The sequence below is a fragment of the Cavia porcellus genome, unplaced genomic scaffold (assembly GCF_034190915.1).
Source record: "Cavia porcellus strain 051 isolate PalLab524CR breed Dunkin Hartley unplaced genomic scaffold, mCavPor4.1 scaffold_26, whole genome shotgun sequence".
Lineage (NCBI taxonomy): Eukaryota > Metazoa > Chordata > Mammalia > Rodentia > Caviidae > Cavia > Cavia porcellus.
In genome coordinates, this window is record NW_026947509.1 from 11990526 (window position 1) to 12012792 (window position 22267).

The 22267-nt window shown below is 52.0% G+C and overlaps 1 long non-coding RNA gene across 2 annotated transcripts; it reads right to left on the reverse strand.

Annotated features, from left to right (window-relative positions):
- Positions 1–2042: 2042 nt before the first annotated feature.
- Positions 2043–19649, reverse strand: LOC134473190 (uncharacterized). Of its 2 annotated transcripts, XR_010043307.1 has the most exons (4): positions 19389–19649; positions 3726–4065; positions 3238–3395; positions 2043–3096 (listed from the first exon to the last, which is right to left on the reverse strand). It is a non-coding gene; the product is annotated as an uncharacterized LOC134473190 (long non-coding RNA). The 2 variants fall into 2 exon arrangements; XR_010043306.1 differs by lacking the exon at positions 2043–3096 and having other exon boundaries at positions 3222–3395.
- Between the last annotated feature and the right edge of the window lie 2618 nt (positions 19650–22267).

Consider the following 22267-nt stretch of genomic DNA (forward strand, 5'->3'; position numbering starts at 1 on the left):
CTGGACAATTTAGCAAGATACTGTATACATTTTTTTAAAATTTAAAGAGGCTGGGAATGTAGCTCTAAATAAAGGCCCTGGATTCAATCCCCACTTTAAAAAAAAAATTCCAGGAGGGTCACATACAAGCTGACCCCACGTGGAGCCTGTGGAAATTCACAAGCCCTGTTGCTGCTCAGCGGGGTCACTGGCCTCTCCATCTGCGTCACCTTCGAGGGAAGGCAGCTCCCACTTTCCAGGCTGTGTGCTGCGACCCCAGGGAGCCCACACCTCGGGACCTGTAATGTCACATTCCAGCACGGCCCTTGGCCAGGCTCCAGCCCCAGCAGGTGAAGAGTGACCCCTGACCTTCCCAGGGTGGGGTCAGAGGAGGTCCCCCTGCACTACCCCACATGGTCACTGCTCCCAGATCCTTGCCCCTCTCCTGTCCCCACCCACATCTGACACCACACACCCTTTGCTGCCTGGGCACACGTCCTTCTGGGAGAGGAGTGATGGAGTGACAGACACTGGACATCCACTTTGTGGGAGCCCACGAGATCCCCAAACCTCACGCTCTTGTCAAACCCTCATCCGAAGAACCAGATTGCTGCTGCTGCTGCTGCTGCCGCTGCCACTGAAATTAATGGAATCTGGCAGGAAAACCTTTTGTTTTTCCAATCCTGGATTTTGCCAAGCAAACACAGGGATCTTGTGAAAATGGCTGCTGTGGAGGAGGGGACTTCGGCAACACAGAACGCTCCCTGCCACCCTGGGTCACATAGGCACACGCTGAATCCTCGCAGGGCCTGAGAGGCTGGGACTTTTTTTTAATGCAACTAAAATGTTAAACAGGAAGCCTTTCAGGATTCCTGCCACGGACAGCGACCTATTGCCAAGTCCTTTTCTCTCCCATGGCTGCAGCTCCAGCCCGACATTTTGTGACTTGGCGATGCTGCTTACAGGTTTGGAGGACCTGAGCCAGGCACCCTGGAGAAAATCCTGTCGCCTTGAGAAAGATTTTGTTCCCCTCTTCCCAATACCCATCAGTCCGGCCCAAGGTGCCGGGGCCCCAACAGTGGCCCTCGGGCACCGAAAGTCTTGCTGGACCCAAACATGGGCTGCTTCGAAGGGCCACTATCTTTCCCAGGTGAAAAAGAAACCACTTCCCCACACCTTGAATGGGCCAAACCCGCCCATCTCCACCTGCTCTGTCCCCCTGGTTTCATCCACAAACAGGGCTGAAAGGCAGCTTGGGTTTCGGCCATGACTTGAAAGGCAGCATTTGTGTCTCTAACCCCCTCATCACTGTCTGTCCTCACCCCATTGTTTTAGGGTGCAGAGCGCCCCCCGCCTTCCGCCGTTCCAGGGAGGCTTTTGTTCAAACAGAAACTTTGCCTGGCAGAAAAGGAACTGAATTGCACTGAGCAGCTTGAGAAGAAAAGGAGCAAAGGATCAGCAGGCCAGGAAAGGAGAACAGGAGACCCTCAGCCGGGATGGGCCACTTCCCAAGTGGCTCCGGGCAGGTGTTCTCCCTTTCCGCCTAGCGAGGTGACCCCGTCCTTGTGATGTCAGATTCCTCTCAACTCCGGGGTGCAGCACCCAAGTCACCTACCCTGACCAGCTGGGCAGCCCGAGAAGAGTTAACCAGGGCAGATGTCCCTTCTTGGCCCCCATAGCAGGGACTCAACAGATCTCCATGGAATGAAGGAAGGGAAGGAAGAAGGGGGAGAAGGAGGGAAGAAGGATGAAGAGGTAAAAACAGTCACGATAGCCACACACTCGCGATGCGTGGCTGGGGGAGCATGACCCAGGAGACAAGCAAGCTCCCAAATCGGGAAAGTTGCTCAGGTCGCATGTGGGAAGCAGTTTAAGGAGTGAGCAAGACAGAGGAAATCCCGAGGGGTCCATGTAGTGTCCAGTGCTGGGCACAGAGAGATTGTTACTGCCTGAGCCCTGAGGGAGAGAGGAGAAGGTGTCTGCAAGAAAAGAGGCAGACAGAGGCAGAGGAAAATGCCCCAGATGGCCCCACCAGCCCCCCACCTCCCCAGATGCCCACTTTATTCCCCCTGCTGTGATAGAGAGCAGAATTGCAAAGGGTGACCAGAGGACACGGGGACAAACAGAAGCTACTCAATGTTTTGTTTTGTTTTGTTGAATTTACATTTCTTCGGATATTTTTAATGTTCCAAGTGTATTTTAATAGCCCTAGGGTCTGTTCTGGAACACAGGATGGCTTCCAAACCTGTGATCACTGCCAACTTCTCAGATAAGGACAGAGACCTGATGAGTTCTCGGAGAACGCAGGCACCCAGATCCAGCAGTGCATTCCATGGAACTTGAGGTCTCCTCCTGCCTAACCCAGAACCACGGTACCAGAAAAACATGAGGTCCTCAGCTCCCCTCGTCACTCCCAGGCTCACCCCAAGCATCAGGATCTTCCATATTTTAAATGGCATTTTGGTCTCCGTGAGCGGTAATCTAGAGAAGCTGGCTCAGCTAAAGCAGAGGCTGGTTTCATCAGAGAGCTCAGGGAGGTCTGGGCCTCGCTCTCAGGACTCAGCCACCTCCAGGGTGGTCCTGAGCGGCAACTGTGTCAGCACTGGTGCCTGGACACAAACTGGGGTGACTGGGCTGCCCAGGTCACCTGGAGCCCTTGTCTTCCCCTCCCCTAGCTCTAAGGCAAAGCTGTGGGGTTCATGGGAGAAGAGGGGGAGGGTTAGATGAGAGATTTCCAAGAGGGGGAGACTTCGGGGGAGGGGAGACTTCTGGAGAGACTTGGGGGGCTGTGCATTTCACTTATTAGTGACTTCTGGCCCTTCAGTCTTTCTTGCCTCAGGTTCCAAGCTAAGCCACCCTGCAAGAGGACACAACTCTGAAAAACAGTGCCCACTGTACCATAGGGATGGGACCCCATGGCAGACAGACTTGTCATTTGATTTCAAGAAAAACTCGTGAGCGCTCAGTGCGATCTCAGCCTTCAAACTGGAAAGGTGAGTTGGGGGCCATCCCGACAGGCTGGTGTTGCTTCAGAGATACCCATGTGCGTGTGCCCACCACAGTATCTTCTGTGTCATAGGTGCTCAATAAACGACAACCCCTTCAAGCAGAGGAAACCTGCAAAAAGTACCCAAGAATGAAAGTGTCACAGGTCCTAGACTCTAAGTGTGGCCCTGACCCTACCCCTCCTGCTCTGTGCTCATGATCAAATTAAAGTAAGAATGACAGGTAGACCACAGACGTGTAGAAAAATATGACCTTTGCTGTTCCTTCCAGGCTCAAGGCTTCTGTTAATTTGTGTGATCTTGGGCACGAAGTCACTTAGTCCCTCTGGGATTCAGTGTGTCTCCCTCTGATGGGGACCTGTGTTGGGAGCCGCGGCCGAGCCCGGTCGCCTTACTTGGCGGACGTGAGGCCTGTAAGAAAGAGCAAAGCCTGAGCTAGATTACCCCTCCCATCGAGTGAGCCAAGTTGGCGCCTGCTTCCTGCCCCCTGATTGCCCTGGCGACTTAAACAACCCGCTCTGTAAGATAGTCTGCCTAGCAACAACTGATGTTAGCCAATCAGCCCGCATTGCGCGCTTTGAACTGATTGGCCACTGTTACCCTATAAAAATGAGTGCCTCTCCCGCCACGAGAGAGAAGCACAGAGAGAGATAGAGAAAGTCCACCGGTGAGAAAGGACTGGTGGCAGAGCAGAGGCCTCGTGCGGCCCACGCGGAGACAAATAAAGACAAGGTTGCTCACCGTCAGAATTTGTCGTGTGTTCTTCCTGCCGGCCGGGAGCGACACCGACAGAACTGGAGAGGGAGTCTGGTGGATATGAAAATCTCCCCACCAAAAATTGCAAATGGTTATAGTTCTTAGCAGATGGAAGAATACATGGGTGGCCGTAGTCCATCCAGGCCTTCCTTGGAATTACAAATAACTGCAAGACCAACAGGAAAGTTTCGAGATTGCATCCCTTTCCACCTGCTCGCTTCTGTCAGGCCCCGTCAATGTGGTTTCTGTGAGTCAGGGTTTCTCTGTGGTCTTCCTTCCCTCTCCGTTCCTGGAGTCAACCCTCAGGTCACCAAACAGCCAGCTTCTGAGAAGGAATGGGGGACAGGATTAAAAAGAAAAGGCCAGGATTCCACGGAACCAGAGGCTCCTTGTTCCCTCCCCACCCACCTCCCTTTCCTCTGAGTCTCTCAGCAGGGCCTACTGATCTTGTCAAACTGGGCATGGCCTGCCCCAACCAGGGTCCCCACTAAAAATATCCTACATTCCTCAGGGACAACAGCAGCCCACTCTTCCAGAGCAGGGACATTGGGTTAAAACAGCAGCCGGCAGCTTCAAACAGTACAGGCGACAAGGTAGAGGGGCCTGGAGACACAGCCACCCCACACCATCCCCCAACTTGGACATGCTGGTGGCAGTGCTGGGTGGCTGGGTGGGTGGAGCCCAAGGCTGTGTGCATCTGGGGTTGGAAGAGCCGCACTGCCTGGGGAGGACGGGTGAGGGTGCCCACTGGCCCCCATGCCATCTGGCCCAGATCTTTTCAGAAGAGGTGATGCGGGCAGGGGAAGGCAGCAGGAGAAAGCTGTGCAGTCCACACAGAGGTGTCTGGGAGTCTTGAGCAGGTTCAGGAGTAAACACGCACCCTTCTGCTAAAACAAAACCCACCATGATGGATAAGGATGAGAATGTTGGAGGCGTTCAAAGACCAAGGGCTGAGATCCATGTCTTCCAGAAAGAGTACAAGGCTCTGCACTGCTCTGCTCTAATCCTGCTGGCCTAGCCAGCCCGAGTCCTGAGCTGTGTCCCGCCCATCGGTGCCCTGGCCCTGCAAGCTGCTCCTTGCTGTTTCCCTGTGAACTACATGCCAAGCAGCACGGTCCTACAGGAGATATCCCAGCTTCCTGTGTGTGACATATACTCAGCAGTGCCTTGAAATGGCTGAGAACCAAGCAAAACCTCTCCACTGATGACTCCCCTATGAGCTCGGTTCTGTTGACTTGAATCTCTTTCGCCAACGCCTTGAGACTAAACTCTCCTAGAGGACTGGAGCTGGTCTCTCTTTTTTTCTTTTTTTAATATATAAACACATACAGCCCTTAGGGCCCAGGGTTATTGGGTCACATTTCATGCATGGATTTGCAAACCAACCTATGGTCTCCCCATGTACATTAATTCAATTTAAAATAGGGATCGCTTATTAAATTATAAATCTGATTTCTGAAGAAATTGAGGTGGATTATCTATGCAGGGAGATTAGGAAAATAAGGGCAGAAATTAGACTGAAGACCACGTAAGAGAGAAACACAGGACGAGGCCAAGAGTGAGTTATAAATAACAGGGTGCCATAGCGTATGTATTTTTAGGAACGAGCTGCTATTTGATTCTGTGCTTCCAAGGAATAAAGAAAGCATGAACAATTAAACAAACTGCAACTTCCAACAGTCAAATCAGTAAATAAAGGGAAGCCTTTGCATGCAGCATGGTGGGCATGGGGGAGCCCAGCTAAGCAGGAAGTGTGGGGGCTCCACACACCCCGCTTCCAACTTTGACAGTGCAGGCCCAAGCACACGTCCCCACCAGTATGAGGCAGAGGTGTCGTGCCTGCCACAAGCATGGCACTCACTGCCATCGGAAAAGTCTGTGGGGAGAAGGCCTCGAAGCCTGTCATTTGGTCAGTGGGTCGCACCCACATGTCCCCTCAGGCCTGGCACCACACATCCATCCCCTTCTTTCTCCCCACAACAGGAAACAAGGAGGGGATGAGACCAGCCTGGGACCAAAGCGACCCAGCATGTGTGCTGCAGGCCACCTGGGCCCTGTGGCTCCTAATTACCTGGGGATCTCCCTCACCCAGCTCGGTGAAGCTCGCGTCCATCAAGTACTTAAACACCTGTCTGGGTTCTTCTCTGCCCCTCTGCCATGACCTGCAGAGTCCCAGGTTGATCCCTGACCCACTGGGATTCTGACTGCCCAAGCCCAAACCATGTGCATGTGTGTGCATGCATGTGCGTGGGTGTGCGTGCACGCTCATGTGTGTGTGTGTGAATTCCTGATTCCTTAGCCCCCAGCCCACAGACATCTTCTTGTTGCAACACAATTGCTGGTAAATTGGAAGCAACCCTGTGTTCTACAGGCTGAAAAGCAGTGCAAAAAAAAATTTTTTTAAATGAGAATGAGCCAATGTTTCTCTCTCTCCCTCTCTCTCTCCCCCTGTCTTTTGGAAAATGACCTCAGGACATTCTTCCTGAGCTTCACTCTCCCTTTTAATTCTTTGAAACAGTGTGTAGCCAAGTTTCTAAGTTGCCAAGGCTGGGCTCAAAGTAGGAATTCTCCTGCCTCAGCCTCTCAAAGTGCTGAGGTTACCACCACGCCCAGCTGAGTGATTTCTTACACCATGATAACTACTAAGGATTGAGCAGTGCCCCTGGGAGCCCTCTACAAGTTTAGGAGGCGAAATGGAGGAAGGGGGAGAAAGAGGGCTCCTAGGGGCAAAGAGATGAGGAGAGAGAGAAAAAAAAGAGGGAAGGAAGGTGAGAGGGAGAGGAGAGGGAGGGGAGAGAAAATGGAACAACTCTGGGAGAAGGGCAGGAGGAAGGAGCACAGGGACCAAGGGCACCGTCCTCTGCCCTGCATCTTGCAGCTCTAGAAGGACTGAGATGTGTGGTTCTTGCTGTTTCCTGTGTGTGTTCCTGCAGCCACTCTGCAAACCTCGCTGCAAGGTCTGTCATACGAGGGTCTTTTCTCAGGGTCCTCTGGGTCCAGCTAATGTGGATGCTAATTATCAAGTGTTTAGGAAATTTTCAAGCCATGAAATAAACCATTAGCAGCCTGAAACTAGCCATAGCGAGGAGATATTCACACTGCAGAAATTGGCAGCGGCCACTGCTCAAGACTGCTTTTCCCCCTGGAATTCTGATGGTCACTCAGTATACACTGCTGTCATTTATGTGTTTATTTAGTTAGTTTTGTACTGGGGGTTGAACCTAAATCTTCACATTGAGCTCTATCCCTAACTCTTCTTTAATAATTAACTTATCTTTTTGAGGCAGATTCTTGCTAAATTGTTCAGGCTGGACTCCAACTTGCCCATCCGCCCGCCTCAGCCTCCCAGAATGCTAGGGTTACAGGCATGCTCCACCCTGCTCAGCTACACTGCTGCTTTTAATTCCTGCTTCCCAGCTCAACTCCTGCCTGGATCGTCACACCACGAAATGAGCTCTTCCTGGAGTGGTGGAGTGGAATTGCGGAGACCTTGGCCACCGTCAGAACTGTCAGAAGCCAGGGTTCAGGAAGGCTCCCCCACGGAAGGAAATACTGAATCTGCAGCCGATCTTTGCAGTCCCCTGCTGCCCCTTCGGGGGACAGTTTTTGAGATCCCACCACATGCCAGACCCCTGACATACATGTCACATTTAATCCTTCACAAAGAACTTGGAAGCCTGATGACTTTATAGGCCCCCAAGGATACGAGGCTGACAGCAAACCCACATGCAACCCCACATTCATAGCACTTTGCTCTCCGTCCTGGCCCCTGGCCTGCAGACTTGTGAACCTGTGTGTCCTGAGTTCTAGATTCCTCCAGTTTTCATGTTGGCCGGGGCTTCTGTGAGCAGCATGGCCAAGGGAGCTTGGGAAGACTCATGGGACCTCTGTGGAAGAACAGACGGAAGACGACCCCTCCTGGAAGCCAGCTCTGCGGGTGTCCCGATCCTCAGCCTCTCCTTCTTTGCAGTATTTTGTGGGGCTGGAGGGATGAGGTGGCGCGGGGAAACTCTCTCTTCTGCCGCTGTGCAGGCACAGAGATAAATAAAGCCAGCATTTGCTAGACCCACCAGTGAGCACAGCGCAATGGCGCGTCCCCAGAGAAAACCGTGCACAGCACAGCACCACCAGCAATCGGGCACCCGGGCCCCAGCCATGGTCACCCATGCCCTCCACTCCAGACTGAGGTCTACAAGAAGCTGGGGCAGAGGTCAGCAGGGCCATCACAGACACTGGAGGGGGAGAGAGCAGGGCACCAACCAGGGCCAGGTGGGGCCCAGGGGTTGAACGTAGCCGGGCACTGTGAGCTGCGGCTGCAGAGGCCCAGTCTGTAGATGCTCCATTTGCTATAGTGTAAACACCGGCCACCAGTTTCAAGGCACCAATGACTCCACCTCTGGTTTGCAAATGTCCTACGGATTTAATAAGAACACCAGCCTGAACCGGATCCAACAGAGCCCTGGGAGGGACAGGAGCCCGGGGTAACCTAGCAGGTCAGACTTGAATGCAGGCTCCAGGACGCATGGGGAAGTAAGCAGCGGCCGCCACCAGCAGCACCCCTAGCTGGACAGTTCCATCCTGGCAGGAGGTCACTGTCCACCCCACCTCCCCTGACCCTCATACCAGCAACCAGCCTGTCCCTCCCTATGCCTTCCCCGGTCACTTGTGTCCCCTGTTGGGCCTCAACCCTCCTCTGCTGCCCTGGCCCCTGTGACCTCACCACATCCTGGGGCTCCTCCTCTGCCTCTACCTTCCCATCAGCACCTGCGCCTGCCATGGTGTCTTCTGTCTTATTTAAGCTGATCCCCTTGGCCCTCATCCCACTCCCAAGCCCCATCCTCTCTTCCCACCATAGGCAAACTTCCTCAAGCAGCTGTCTGTCCATCCTCACTCCCACTCACTCCCTGTCTCTCTACTCCCTGGCCCCTGTCCCCTCTCCCCTGATCCCCATTCCCCTGAAAGCTCAGGGAAATGCCAGCGAGGACTCCCCGCAGATAGGCTCCGCCCATTGGCCTGCACTTCAAGGACCACATGGGAAAACGCATAAACACAATGTGGGTAACCAGAGCAGGAGAAGACAGGTGTCCGAGTCCTTCCAGAAAGACTGGGCATCAAGACGTCAAGGACACTCAGTCTTTTTGCTTAGCAGGTCTGTAAGTTACCCACAAGAAGCAGGGTGGCGGCAACTGGTGATGAAACCGTGTAACAGAAGGGGAAGAATTGGAGGTTGGAGGAGGGAGGGCCAAGGCACCGGGTGAGCGTGCACCAGCCCAAGTGAGTGCGGAAGGGAGAAAAGGGGACTCAGCGGAGCGACTGTAAAGCACCTGTGGAAAACCCTCCTTGGCCTCAGGAGGCATCTCGGGGTGACTGGGAAGTATGTGAAGTCAGCCCTCTCTAGGTCTCCCCTGGACACCCTCACTAAGTGCCGCAGGGCTCCCTAATGCATTAGTATGAGTGGGTTGAGGGAGGAAAGCTCAAAGAGAAAAATGAGGGGACAGCTGACATCTGGGTTACACCAGCTACAGCAGGGAGGAATGACAAGTGAATTCAGCAAAAATGTTGTATTTCCACATCTATTGTCAAGCCTAATTATTGGTTGAAATTAGAGGTTCTGCCCTGATCATGGCCATGAATAAATAAAAATATGTTTGAATTTCAGCAGATGCCATTGATCCCACTTCTCTTTCCCTTTCCAGAAAGGAAAAAGATGCAGCAATCACCTTCAGACGCAGGCGTGCATGCTGAAGGTGCAAACGCCTCGCTGGGAAATGACTTAGCTAACCTAACCAAGGGAAGTCACGGCCAATTCCGGAAGGCCCTCCAGGCTGCGGGAGGCGCCCGCATAGCTCAGCAAGAGAGCGGCGGTTCAAGGAAGCAGCCTTCCTTGGCACAGCACACGTGTGCGTTCTGTTCATGTATTCAGTCATTTAACAGATACTGCAAGAGCCAGCTCCCCGCCAGGAAACGTGAGGGGTACAGGAGAAAACACAGAGACGGACAGGACGTGGATTTCATCCTAAGAAGTCACGAGCTGACGCCCATCATTGTCTGCAGGTCCTGACAGTCCCGTCCACAGGTTCTGTATCCACAGATCCTATCAGCCCAGGATGGCCAAGCAGGAGGGGGACTGGGTGTGCACTGAACAGAACCAACATCTTTCTCGCCACTTTCCCCTAACAGTCCAGCAGCACAGCTACCTCTGCAGCATTTACAATGTATTAGGTTTCAGATAACCAAGAGCTGGTGCAAAGGATGTGTGTGGGTGGTACATGAACACTGCACCATTTCTAGAAGGGCCATCATGGGGGGTCCCGGAAGCTGTCCCCACATCTGGCATTGCATGTGTGACAAGCTCTTATTAGTCGAAAGTGAATGTTATTATGACGCAGTCCCTGGCCCCGCAGACTTCGCTAAGGCTCAGCTTGACAGCGGCACTGTCCCCACCCTGAGCATCCTCCTCCCACCCAACTCACACTGGGCAACGTGGACCCCTGTGCTGCAGAGCTGTGTTACTGTCTCACCTGCTCCTCTGTCTCCTCCCACCGTAGCTGGGCGTGTACCCTGCTGTCTACCTCACCCTGGTGAGAGTCAGCAGCCTCCTGAGCTGACCAGCAATTCTGCTGCTGAAAGTGCTTAAAAATCTAGATGCAGTGGCTCAAAAGAACCAGGCTCCCCACTGCATCACGGACAAGACATTTTCTACATGGGGCACTGTGCCCAGTTAACTGCTGACTGCGTATTGATTCACCAAAGAGCTTACACCCCCTATGGCCAAACCCTACTAAGGCTTTTGAGGTGGACAAATTTATTATATTCAAGAAACAGATAACTAACCACAAGAGGACACACAGCCCAGCTCTTTTGAAAAAGGCCTCCTTCTTAGTGAAGAGATAAGCATCCTCCTTGTCAAGAATGACCCGGAGCAGGACAGCTAACACACACTTGGTCTTGCACCTTAGACAAGGATAGAAAGGAAAACCATGCAAGAAATACACAGAATGAGAATGCTTCATCGTTTAAATTAACCTCATTTTAGTATGTACTTGAATTTAGGCACTGAGCTACATTCTACTGTTTAATCTTCCTAATGATATAAATCATGACCCTACCCATTTCACAGATGTGACAACTGAAGAGAGTAAGACCAAAGATGCTGGCTAGTAACAGGCAGAGCCAATACTTGACCTGGATCCAGAATCTCCTCCTGCCTCCAATTCCTCTGCTCCTGTTCCTAGGTGGGGCTGCAATGCACCTCCATCCTGATCAAAATGTGATTCTGTTGTGTCAGTCAAGCCAAGAGCTCATGACACATTTGGGTGAAGTGCCCCATGTGTTAACTCCCACCTGCTCTGCTGCTTAGTCCACTTGCTGAGGTGTGACCAGTCCACCAGGGAGAAGTGCTGGCCATGTGCTCTTTGCTTCTCATGAGCAGACCTGGCCACAGTACCCCACCCCGTGCCACGTTCCCTCCCTTTCCCATCACAGTCTTCACTCACGTGTGCAGGCCTCAGGTCTGCTGCTGGTCCTGTTGTGTATGTAACAGTGCCAGTCCAGACTCCAGAGAGCCCAGGAGCAGAGACCACGGTTTCACCTTTCTTCCCTCCCAAGCTGCAAACGAGTGGCCCTCAAGAAATAAACTCCAAAAGGCTAAATCTCCAGAGGCGTTGAAATCAGAAGCTGAGTATAACCATGAGGTAGCCTACAATGACATGTAGATTGACATGCCCCAAAAGTACATCTGAGCCTCCTTTTTCCTTTGTGTCAAGCTGTTTGAGCAATGTGGGATCGTGGTCCTTCACCTCCCACATACGCTGTAACTTTTCACCACACCTCCCCGGTACTCCATGTATTTATCTGCAAAAATAAAAACCAAGGTCAACGCAGCTTTGCTATGAGCCTGCAATTCCCAGTAGGGCAGGAAGTAATCTTTCCAAGCAAACCATAGCGCCCTCGATTCATGAGGTCTGGATAGATTCTTTGCAAAGTGCTTGTTTGTGTCAAGAATATTCCAGCCCAATGAGAAACCAGATGGGTTGATGCACCAAATATTGAAGGCAGGCCTCAAGGCAAAGCAGACACATTCCCTCTCTAGTGCACACTAAACTCAGGAGTGATCCTCCAGCCATTACGAGCAGAGAAATGTCCCACCAGAGTCTTCCAAATAGCAAACTCTTAGTCCAATGATTGTTTCTATCATTTGCCATATTTTCTGTCCAAAAGCCTCTCTAGTTCCTACATGGTTAGCAGCTTTTATAGCCCAGGATAAGTGTCCATCCCTTTTAATTTTCATTGTTGCATCTGGTTTGCCATTTCTCTGCAGCAGGTTGTATTACAACGGAAGGATTAATGAGGAAATGGCTGCAAACATTTTTATTTCAAATAGCAGCTCTCAGACAAGATCTGGAAAACGGAATCAAGCCATATGATTGTAAAAGGAAAAAACCCCCTCGCCATCCAGCTATTGGGCATTTTGCCATTATTTGTGAATAGCATGTAAATACAAACAACTTAACTGGGGTGGGGGAGAGATGTACATTTTTCATTTGTGTCTGGCTAATCATTTTTTTTATTATTAATTTGGTCCCTTTTATTTCACATAAATGTCATCTCAAGCACCAAACATCAACAAATAAGATCATTTATCTTGCTGGGAAAAGCAAAACATTGCATTGCCATTCAGAGAAGGCAGCTGACGTCCCCGGCGCACCACTAATAAAGAAGGCCTTCAGGAGGAAAAATAATCATTTTCTACTACTTTCCATCCTGTCTCATCCATAAACACAGGGTCGCTGGTAATTGCATTTAGCGAAGAAGCATGCCCTGAGTATTACGATTTCCTGAGATGAAAAAAACCCCAAAGAACACTCCAAATAGAGGGTTAAGGTGAGGAGCAGGAGGAAGACCTGGTTTCTCTTTCCTTGAGTACTGCTGTACCAGGGTGATCAGAGACTATGGTGAATGCATAATTTTTTAGAAAACTTACCGCAGTAAAGGACGCATTATCAAGAACTGTGAGCGTGTTCACAGTTGAGGGAGTAATTCAAGGGGGATTAGTGGCAATGTGTGTTTTAATGTAATGGTTTTTAAACTTTGTACATTCATCATATTTTTGATCATTCCCTCAGTGAGCAAACGTGTCCAGCAATTTCTGTCAAATAAAATCACCAGTGCGCCCTCGACCCCGTTATGCATTGCATCTGACACCGTGTGACTTCTGGCTCTTCCCCAAAGTCGCAGTGATCGTGAAAGGGAAGCATTCGGGACTGGCTTGGAACATGGAGGCAGCCACAACAGTGCCTCTAAAGACACTCGGGAAAGAGCACTTGCGGAACGGCTCCGGGAAGTGGCAGCAGCTGTGGGATGAGTGTTTGAAGGAGGGGAGGGTTTCCAGGAATTAACAGCAATGTGCCTTTTACTGCTAAAAATAATTTTTTTGAAATTTAATATTCAGTGTATTTTTTATCACTTCTCACATGCTCCCCAAGGACCAGGGGAGAGGGGAGGGAGGAGGACGTTTTCCTGAGATCTTTCGTTTTCCTCTCCTTGGGCTGATTGAAGAAGAGCAGCCAGAGATGCACAGGAAAGAGCAGAGACCGGGGGGGGGGGGCAGAACCGAGCCGGCCATGGGGAGGCCAGTAGTCTAGCAGCTGCTATCACGCACAGCTATCAGTGACCACGAGGGCTCAGACACGCGAGGTAACCGTGCCCACGCGTGTGTGTGTGTGCGCGTGTGTGTGGTCCCGGCCGGGAGGCCGCGTGGCTGCACTGATAAATCCAACGCAGGCCCGCAGACTGGCGCTTCCCTGTCGCCGAAGCATTTGGCTGGCCTGCCTGTGCCGCCAGCACTGCCAAGCAAGGCACTGACTCCGCAGGAGAACCGTGCTGTCGATCTCGGCAGGAATATAAGACCTTTTTTTCCAAGTAAAATGTTCCCCAACTCTGCGAGGGAGGTTGGCAGTACATCTCCAACTCTGGCCTGTCTTTTTAATACCCCCACAATAGCTCGGTTGGACCGAGACCAGCTGTTGGTACATTACCATTTGTAAATGCTTAAAACAGCTACTCCTTGTTTTCTTGGCAACACTGACTGTGAAAAAAAAGAGAGAGAGAGAGGAAAAAAAAAAAAAAAGGAAGAAAGCAAGCTAGCTAGCTCCAGCCACTCATTCAGACGTTAAGAACAACTGACTGCAGACGCTGGCATTCAGTGGCCATTGTCTGCCCGGCCCACCCTTCCCCACGAAGGAGAAGAAAGGTCAGCAGAGAGAGGCCCAGGCTCCGTGCTCCTGAGCCGGTCACCACGGCCACAGACACAGGACGGAGACAGAGGCGCCCAGGAAACGCTGTATTTGCTTCTCTCCTCTATCCTGTCCCCTCCCTGCCCAGGCTGGTCATCATTCTACAGCCTTGGCCATGACCAGCATCTTACAGACCACTGAGAGATTCTCCCAGAGTCACCTCCCTCCCCTTCCAGGTGTCTGGATGCCCTGCCTCTATGTCACCTTGTCCAGGGCTAGCAGAGGTCCCTGGCAGAATGGAATCGGGGTCACTAGGGTCAGCCACAGTCCCCTCCAGAGGAGGCCGCCCTGGAGGACAGCGTTCGCTCTGGTTCCACCTCTCATTTCCCACCCAAACCTTACGGCGCCTTCAGATTCCCCGAGTCGATACTTGGGGAATTTCAAGAAGAATGCAGGGTCCCTGGCCTATCCCACTCCCCATGCCCCCTCCCTCTTGGTACCCCTGCCCCTGGCCACCATTGGCAGTGGTGGCCTCCAGGGCCATTTGCCCAGTGCCGGCCACACGCCACATGCCTCAGGCTATGCAGCCTGGGATCACAGGCGCTGATGTACCCGGTGCTGCCGCAGCAGGGACAATAAGCTTTGCGTGCCATGGCCGTCTGTTCGATGGCCTCCCCCAGCAAGGGCAGGGGTGGCTGCATCTGTCCTTGCTCCTTTAGTGGGGTCCTGGCAGGAGAAAGAAAGGCCTGTCGGCCTCACGGGCACTCCTGGACATGAGTGAATTCAAGTAGCCAAATGTCTCGGCAGGGTTGAAATCCCGCACAGCAGCTCCAAGAGGAAGGAGAGACTGGAGCTGGCCCAGGAAGACGAGCTCTTGGGGAGCAGGGTGGAGGGGGACTTGGCGTGGGATTTAAAAGTTCTGTTCCAGTTTAATGGAAATGTGACCCAGCTGTCCCTTACACAGAGGACAGGAACGTGGGACAGATGAGGCAGGGCACAGACAGTGAGGATGTTTGAGGGCACAGGACAGAGAGCATTGGACAGCAAGCCCAGGCTCTGTCCCTGGCTGGCTCAGCCCCTAGAAGCCTTTGCGCTGTGTTCCACAGTGTAACCACCTCGTCTGCAAAGTCTAGGTGCCAAGCAGGAGGCTACTCAAAGACCATCCATTCTGGGCTGCTGTGCTGTCTGCCCCCTTCCTAAAGGTCTTAGCCTGAGGTCAGGTGTGCCTCACACAAGCACAGACATCACACACTCAGCTGAATGTCCCAGTACATCTGAGGTCAGACTCGAAGAAGTCCATTTATGTTTGTCTTTCCAGTAACGTGTTATAGAGCTCTTTGAATGGGGGCTTTCAAAGACCTGACACAACCCTGCACTGTAGGCTCACTACAGATAACATTTGGTTTAGGGACTTTTTTTGTTTGTCTTGTTTTGTGGCAGTGGGAATTGAATTCAGAGTCTTTGCACTGTGCTACATCCATATCTCCTTTTATTTTTATTTTGAGACATTCATTTAGGAAAATGTCCACCCTGACTTCGAACTCTTAACTCTCCTGCCTCAGCCTCCCAGAGTGCTGGGCTGACAGGTGTGTGCCACCACACCCAGCTAGGTGATACTTGCTGATGGGACCAATCTGATGTTGCAAAGCATTGTCCTCAGGAAGGCGGCACAGGTGACGGAAACCCCAGTGGTGAGGATGGCTCCACCTGAGACTGGGTGTCTATGAAGTGGATTAATCACACGCAGCTAATCAGAAGCCAAGCAGTTAAATGGAAAATTTAAACCTGTGGGTTTTTATCAAACTCTGCAATGTACTTATTCTAAGACAGGAACAGGCGCTAAGGGCCCCTCCAGCACTAGTCCATCTGGTGTATCAGATGCAGGTCCCTCTGGGGACCCCAAAACTGAGACTACTCGGTGGAACTTTGTCTGGCACCTCCTGATCACTCCTGCAGCTCCCAGACCCTCTGGGTGCTGCCTTCAGGGTCCCCCCACTGTGGGAAGCTCCTGGTGGGTGAGGCCCACATCCAGTTTGGCCCTTCTGTGTCCTCACAGCCTTGTATGAAAAGTGCACTTAGTCCTGTGAGCTAGGAGCCTGATGGCCTTGATGGCTTCTCTTAGCTGTGACAGGACCACCGCCTGGTGCCCGGGAACACAAGCAGTGCTTAAGAACCAGGCCAGGCGGGTCCTGAGCTCAGCTCTCACACAAGGCCACCAGCCACTGCCTCTCCTGTGGGACCAGAGAGGAGCCCCAGGGAACCGACCTCACAGAGTCCCCAGCATCTGCCATCAGTGATGAAGCGGCCATGAGAAAGGAGACAGATGAGTTACACTCTCCCTGACAGTGTGGAAGGAGGACAGGGGAAGCCACAGCCATGGTGACGAATCAGCTGTAAATGCAGGACTCTGGGCTGCTAGGACACAAAGAATAGCCAGGAATAGCCAGGCAGCAGCCACCATGTGCCCAAGCACCTCATCATCCAGCCCTGTTCCTGCCCACGATGAGGGGAATGGACCCATTAGCCATGCTGACATGTGGGGAAACTGAGTCACAAGGACCCATCCAGAGTCCACGACAAGCAGGCCAGCAGAGTGCAGGGTGAATCCAGAACCCCTGATCTCTGCACCACACGCTCTCACAGGGAGCCACAGCGAGCAGAGCATGGCAAGGAGGGCTCACGAGCCCTGCGGTGTCTGTGCAGGAGACCCGGGGCCTGGCAGGAGGGCCCCAGTTGCCACTGTGGTGCCCCTGTCCAGCCGAGGTCTGCTGCTGCCTATTGGTTTACTCCGCACTAAGCTGAGGAACCAGAACCATGCCCAGGCAAACCCCTCCTCCAAGGCCTCGACCCGCCAGGGGACGCACACAGCTGGGTTCTTCACTCTGTCTACAGGCTCTTCTGAGTGGCTCTGGGCTAGTTTCTCAGCCTCTCTGTGCCTGGATTTCTTCATCTGCGACATGGGAATAAAAGTAGTACCAAATTCCCAGGCTGGTTCAGAGAATTCACCTGCCACCATCTCCCAAAAAAACCACAGCAACTTTCCTTGGCATTTGTGCTGAGTACTGGGCTGAGATTCATATTTTCATGTCATTTAATACCCTTAGACAGCTTGAGTTGCTATGACCAAACACCATAGGCTGGTTTGCTTAAAAAACAGACATTTAATGTCACAGCTCCGGACCTTGGCAGGCCAGAATCCAGGTGCCCGCTGACTTCATTTCCCAAGAGGGCTCTCTTCCTGCCTTCTCACCGATCCGCAGGGTCATTGCCAGTGTTTGAACCCAGGGAAGAGTGCGGAGATGGGATCAGGAGCAAGCTTTCTGGTACCTTCTCTTAGTGAGGACACCACTTCTATCCACCCTTACGACCTCATTTAACCTCAATTTCTTCCATAGATGCCTCGTCTCCAAATATAGCCACAGTATGCGTCTGGATTCACTGGATGGGTTTCAGGGTACATATGACCCTGAATCCAAAACATTTCCCAATAACTTCCTTAGGTGGGTAGCAGGTTTGTTGCTGAGGATGTGGAATGTTTCTCCTGGGTCACACAGCCCGCAGGTAGATGGTCACCCCGAAGGTCTACTTTCCAGGAAAGTGTCTTGGGCTGGCCACATGGTTGGGCACAGAATTCGCCAAGAGCCTCTCGAGGGCTAAGGCCTCCAGGAGGACAAAGGGGTTCTAGAGGGATAGGAGGTTCCAAGGAACCTCCCTCTTGCCTTAGATTCTTAGCCAAGTTGCATATAGCACCTTAAAAACCTGTTTTAATCATGAAAATACCTGTCTACCTAATTCATTCAACAAACACTCAGAGAATGCCTGCTGTCTACCCAGCATTATTTTTGATGGTAGGCTTTGATGTGGACAGAGAAGACATGGTCCTCACTCTCAGGTGACTTACAGTATTACTGAGGATTGAAAGTGGAGAGCAGTGGAGACACAGTATCCAATGTCTTGGTCTGTTTTCTGTTGCTGTGACAAAACACCTGAAACTAGTGACTTCTAAAGAACAGAGGTTTATATTGGCTCCTACTTCGGGGGGCTGGGAGGTCCGGGGGCACAGCTTTAGCACCTGCCCAGCTTTTGTGAAGGCCTCGTGTCACCTCAACGTGCAGCAGAAAGCAGAAGAGCAAACGGGCACAGATGGGAGAGACAGACCCCAAGAGGCAGCTGCCTCCCTAACAATTGCTCCTGAAGTAACTAATCTAGTTGCAGGAGAGTCAATCCAGCTACCCAAGAAAGGCATTAATCCCACTAAATGACCTGATCAGCTTCCCAAGGCCCCCCCTCCCAACACTGCCCCAACCGCTTTGAGTTTCAACATGAATTTCAGAGCCACACTGAACCATCACACCCAGCCTGGGGACTCCACAGGGCTCAGATGAGGAGACTTTGCTCACCCACCCCTAGTGGCTTCACTTTGCAGTGCTAACCTGAGTCCCAGCCCATAATCAAACCTATGCGGTAATCAAAATGGCCCTGCCATCACACGATCAGTTTGGCCATTAGAGCAGAGGTGAGCTTGCGGAGCCCTGTTGCCCTCTGGACAGGGCTCTTACAGAATGCTCACTGGCTGTGTGTCACTAAGGCTCATGGTGGACCCTGGAGAGATATTTGGGGACATCACAAAGAAAGGTCCTCCTAACAGGAAACCAGCTGACAGGTCACCAGCACAGTGACAAAAAGGCCCACGCTTCTGATCTTGGCAGCTCTTCTATGAGACGTGAAATCTAACTCATATCTTAGGCTCGACCTTGACATAGCCTGCTGAAGGTCGGCAAGCCCTCCTCCCCTCCCATCCTGAGCCAGAGAGGTGGGAAGAAAAAATCTGCTTATACCACCCAGGCCACGCCTGCCAAGTTCCCCTCAACACCCATTTCAAAAAAAGAAAAGAAAAGATGGAGTGAAAGGGAATTGGAAAAATGGAACCCCCTACATCCCAGAAATATTACTTTCATGAGCTGTATGAATTATTTAACAGACAGCTGAAAAGACAAAACTCAACAGAAGAATACAAAAACACAGCTCGCAGTGCAGACACCTTCCCCGAAGCCCATGACAATGAAATGTATTTTATGCCCCAGATCAACATGCCAGAGAAGGAGGCATCGGAGACAGATGCCCACCGGGATCATTAGCCCCTTATCTCTGAACCCCTTGCCACCAGCTTCCAGATCCCGAGCCTGGGCAGCCCAGGGGAAGAAAAGCTGAAAAGTGTGTATATTGTAAGTGTTGGTTAAACAACCCCACCGTATTCTTATTTGCTGGAGGTTTTAGGGAGCAGATGTAGAACTGGCAGGGCTTGGAGCTGGCGATATTGTTCTAGCTCACTCCCAGCCAACACGGAAAGGAAAAAAGCCACACATGCAAACACAAAAAGCTGCATTTGGTGCTCGCGCCTGGGAGTGCATACTTGCGGCTGCGCCATCGCCTGGTCCAAGGCTCCTTGGAGTCGAGCTGACCGCTGCAAAACCAGCCTTGGGGCCTGGCCAAGAGAAATCGGACTTCTCCCAGAATCTGTGCGCGAGGGCGTCTCTGCAAGGCTCCCCGCCTACGGACACAAGGGGGCTGGGACGGCGATGAGCCCACCGCAGGCTGTGCATATCGGTTGCTAGAGAAAGGGCAAACAAATGGAGAACCAACCATACAGGCGGCCAGCAGCAGACAGGCAGCACTGCAGCTGCCAGGCAATAACTTAGATAGTTACAGCTGCCATCACCTAGTTCATGCAAGCTTTTTAATATCTTTTGGCAGCTCTCAGTGTCACAGCACAAAGGGAGAGTTGGCACTTCGCAGCACACTTTGTTTGACATAACTGTAGGCAGGACCCAGCTGATACCTTCAGTAATGTGCATGGCTTTGCTCTTAAGGTGCGTTTTTAGCAGATCGAACCAGAGAGGTTTTTTGCTCCCACCTCTCTCTCCCCTCCTGCCACCTCCTCTGTGTGCATTCAGAGCGTGCAACATCCCTAAATCACTTGTTGGGAACCAGACCAGATTAATGGAAGGCTCAGTGGGTGCCCAGCATAAGGTTGGCCCCATAAGCACCCAGCTAAGAAGGGGAGGGAAGCAATTCACAGAAGACAGAGAGCAGAGAAAGGAAGGGGAAACGAGGAAAGCAAACTGGTGTGCTCCAGAACTCATCCCCAGCCACACAGACTCAGCCCCTGCTTCTTCCCCTGGGTCTACAGAGTTTTAACTAAACCACAGCGCTGCCATCTTGCTTCCTGCTCCTTGCCTGTAAGTTATTCATCCCTTGTCTGCACACCTTCTCCTCATCGCACAGGAACCCAGCTGGCCCCAGGTACTCCCTGCCCTATTGTGACTCTTCCGAGGGCCAATAGCTCAGGAAGCAGCTTGCACAAGCACCTCCCTGGCACAGGGCGTTGGCATGGCCATTTTCTGTGATCCCTCTGCCAAGCTAGGCATCCTTGCTTGGGGGATCCAGGAGTCTTGCTGGGGATGGAAATGGTCTTCTCAAAGACCCCTGGCACAGATGGGCATGAAGAGAGCTTACAGGCATTGAAGGAGCAGAAGGTGAATGGGGCGGGGAGACAGAGGGGCAGTGGGCAGACATTCTGCCCAGGCTGAGGGGTAGGTAGGTGCCAGAGACTCTTGGGCAAGGAGGGGGACTGTCACTCTTCTAGTCTACATGCCCAGGCCTTCTGCCCATGCATACTTCATGGTGCTTCTCCCCAGGCAGTGGTTCTGGCTGCCTGCAAGATGGAGTTACCTGAAAGACATCAAAAAAAAGTCTTGGAGATCATCAAAAATGACCATGGGCTCCTGTATCAGTCAGCTCTCCATTGCTATAACAAGTCTCTGAGATAATCACCTTATAAAAAGAAAAAGTTTCCTTTAGATCTCAGTGTTGAAAGTTTGCCCATAATCAGTTGGCCCTGTCTGTATTGGGCCTGTCACAGAACAGCATGTCATGGGTGGAGCATGTGGCAGAACAAAACCACTCACCTCATGGCTTGGAACCAAAAAGACAAAAAGAAGAGGTTAGGGTCCCAGGATTCCCTTCAAAGCCACGCTCCCAGTGACCTACAGACATCCCACAAGGGACCAGTGTCTTCAGGTCTCCAGCACTGCTCAGTGGTCCCTCACTGGGTGCTGAGCCTCTGACACACAGGCGCGACCAGTGACAATGGCTGCTGTTGGATGCCTGTTCAGCTGCTGGAGCTGCTGGGACAAAGAACCCACAGTCAGAGACTTAGATGGCGGATACTTACGTCCCTCAGTCATGGACGCTGGAGTCTGAGGTCAAGGTATCAGCAAAGCTGATTCTTCCCAGGGGTTCCCAGGTAGAACCTCCCTAACTTCCAGTGGGTTTCTGGAAACTTTTGTATTCTTTGTCTTACAGAGACCCCACTCCAGTCTCTGCCTTCATCCTAAACAGGGTTCTGTCTCTCTCTCTGTGTGTGTGTGTGTGTGTGTGTGTGTGTGTGTGTGTGTGTGTCCCAATTTCCTCTTTTCATAATGACACCAGTCATGCTGGATTAGGGGTCTCCCCATATCAGCACAAACTTCTCTTCACTAATTGCTTCTGTAATGACCCTGTCTCCAAATAAGGTCACAACTGAGGTTCAGGATCCCAACACACAGAATTAAGGGGGCACAAGTCAACCTGTACAGTTGGGCACCTACAACATGCATACCAGGCACCGTGCTGCCTACTTTTATTTCTAGACCTTTCCAGTCCTGAGACGTGGATGGCGTCAGCCTCAGCTCACAGACACTGCTGCACACCTCACCAGGCGCCCTCAGCTGGGAGGTGTCTTCTCTGAGTCTCACAAGCCCCGATGGACGGTGGCCTAGCATAGGGCCCCTGGGTCCCACAGGTCCAGCAGAGGGCCCTCCCTGAGCTGTGTTTCCTTGACAGTGACCATGGCAGGTGGTCCACAGGTGTGGTGCGGGAGGCAGGGTGTCTGCAGTGGCTCTATGTTCACACTGTCCATGCTTGACAAGACTCTGCACTTCTCCAGACCTTTAGAGGACACCAAGAGCCATGTGCCTCACTGTCATACATCATTTAGTACCCGGTACCCACTTAATATTTATTAAATAATAAAGTGGCGGTGAGGAGCCCGCTACATATTTGGGTGTGGTAACATCCGTTTCCTCCCTTCTTCACGGTGTCTCACCAAACTTCCGCTCGCTGGCGCCACTGCTCACTGCTCAAGGGTCACAGCTCACTGCTCTCCCAGAATGAGCCCAACACCAAAGCAATCCAGTAAGCAACGCTACCTGCCCAAACTGCCCAGGGTCTAAACAATAAATACGTAGCACT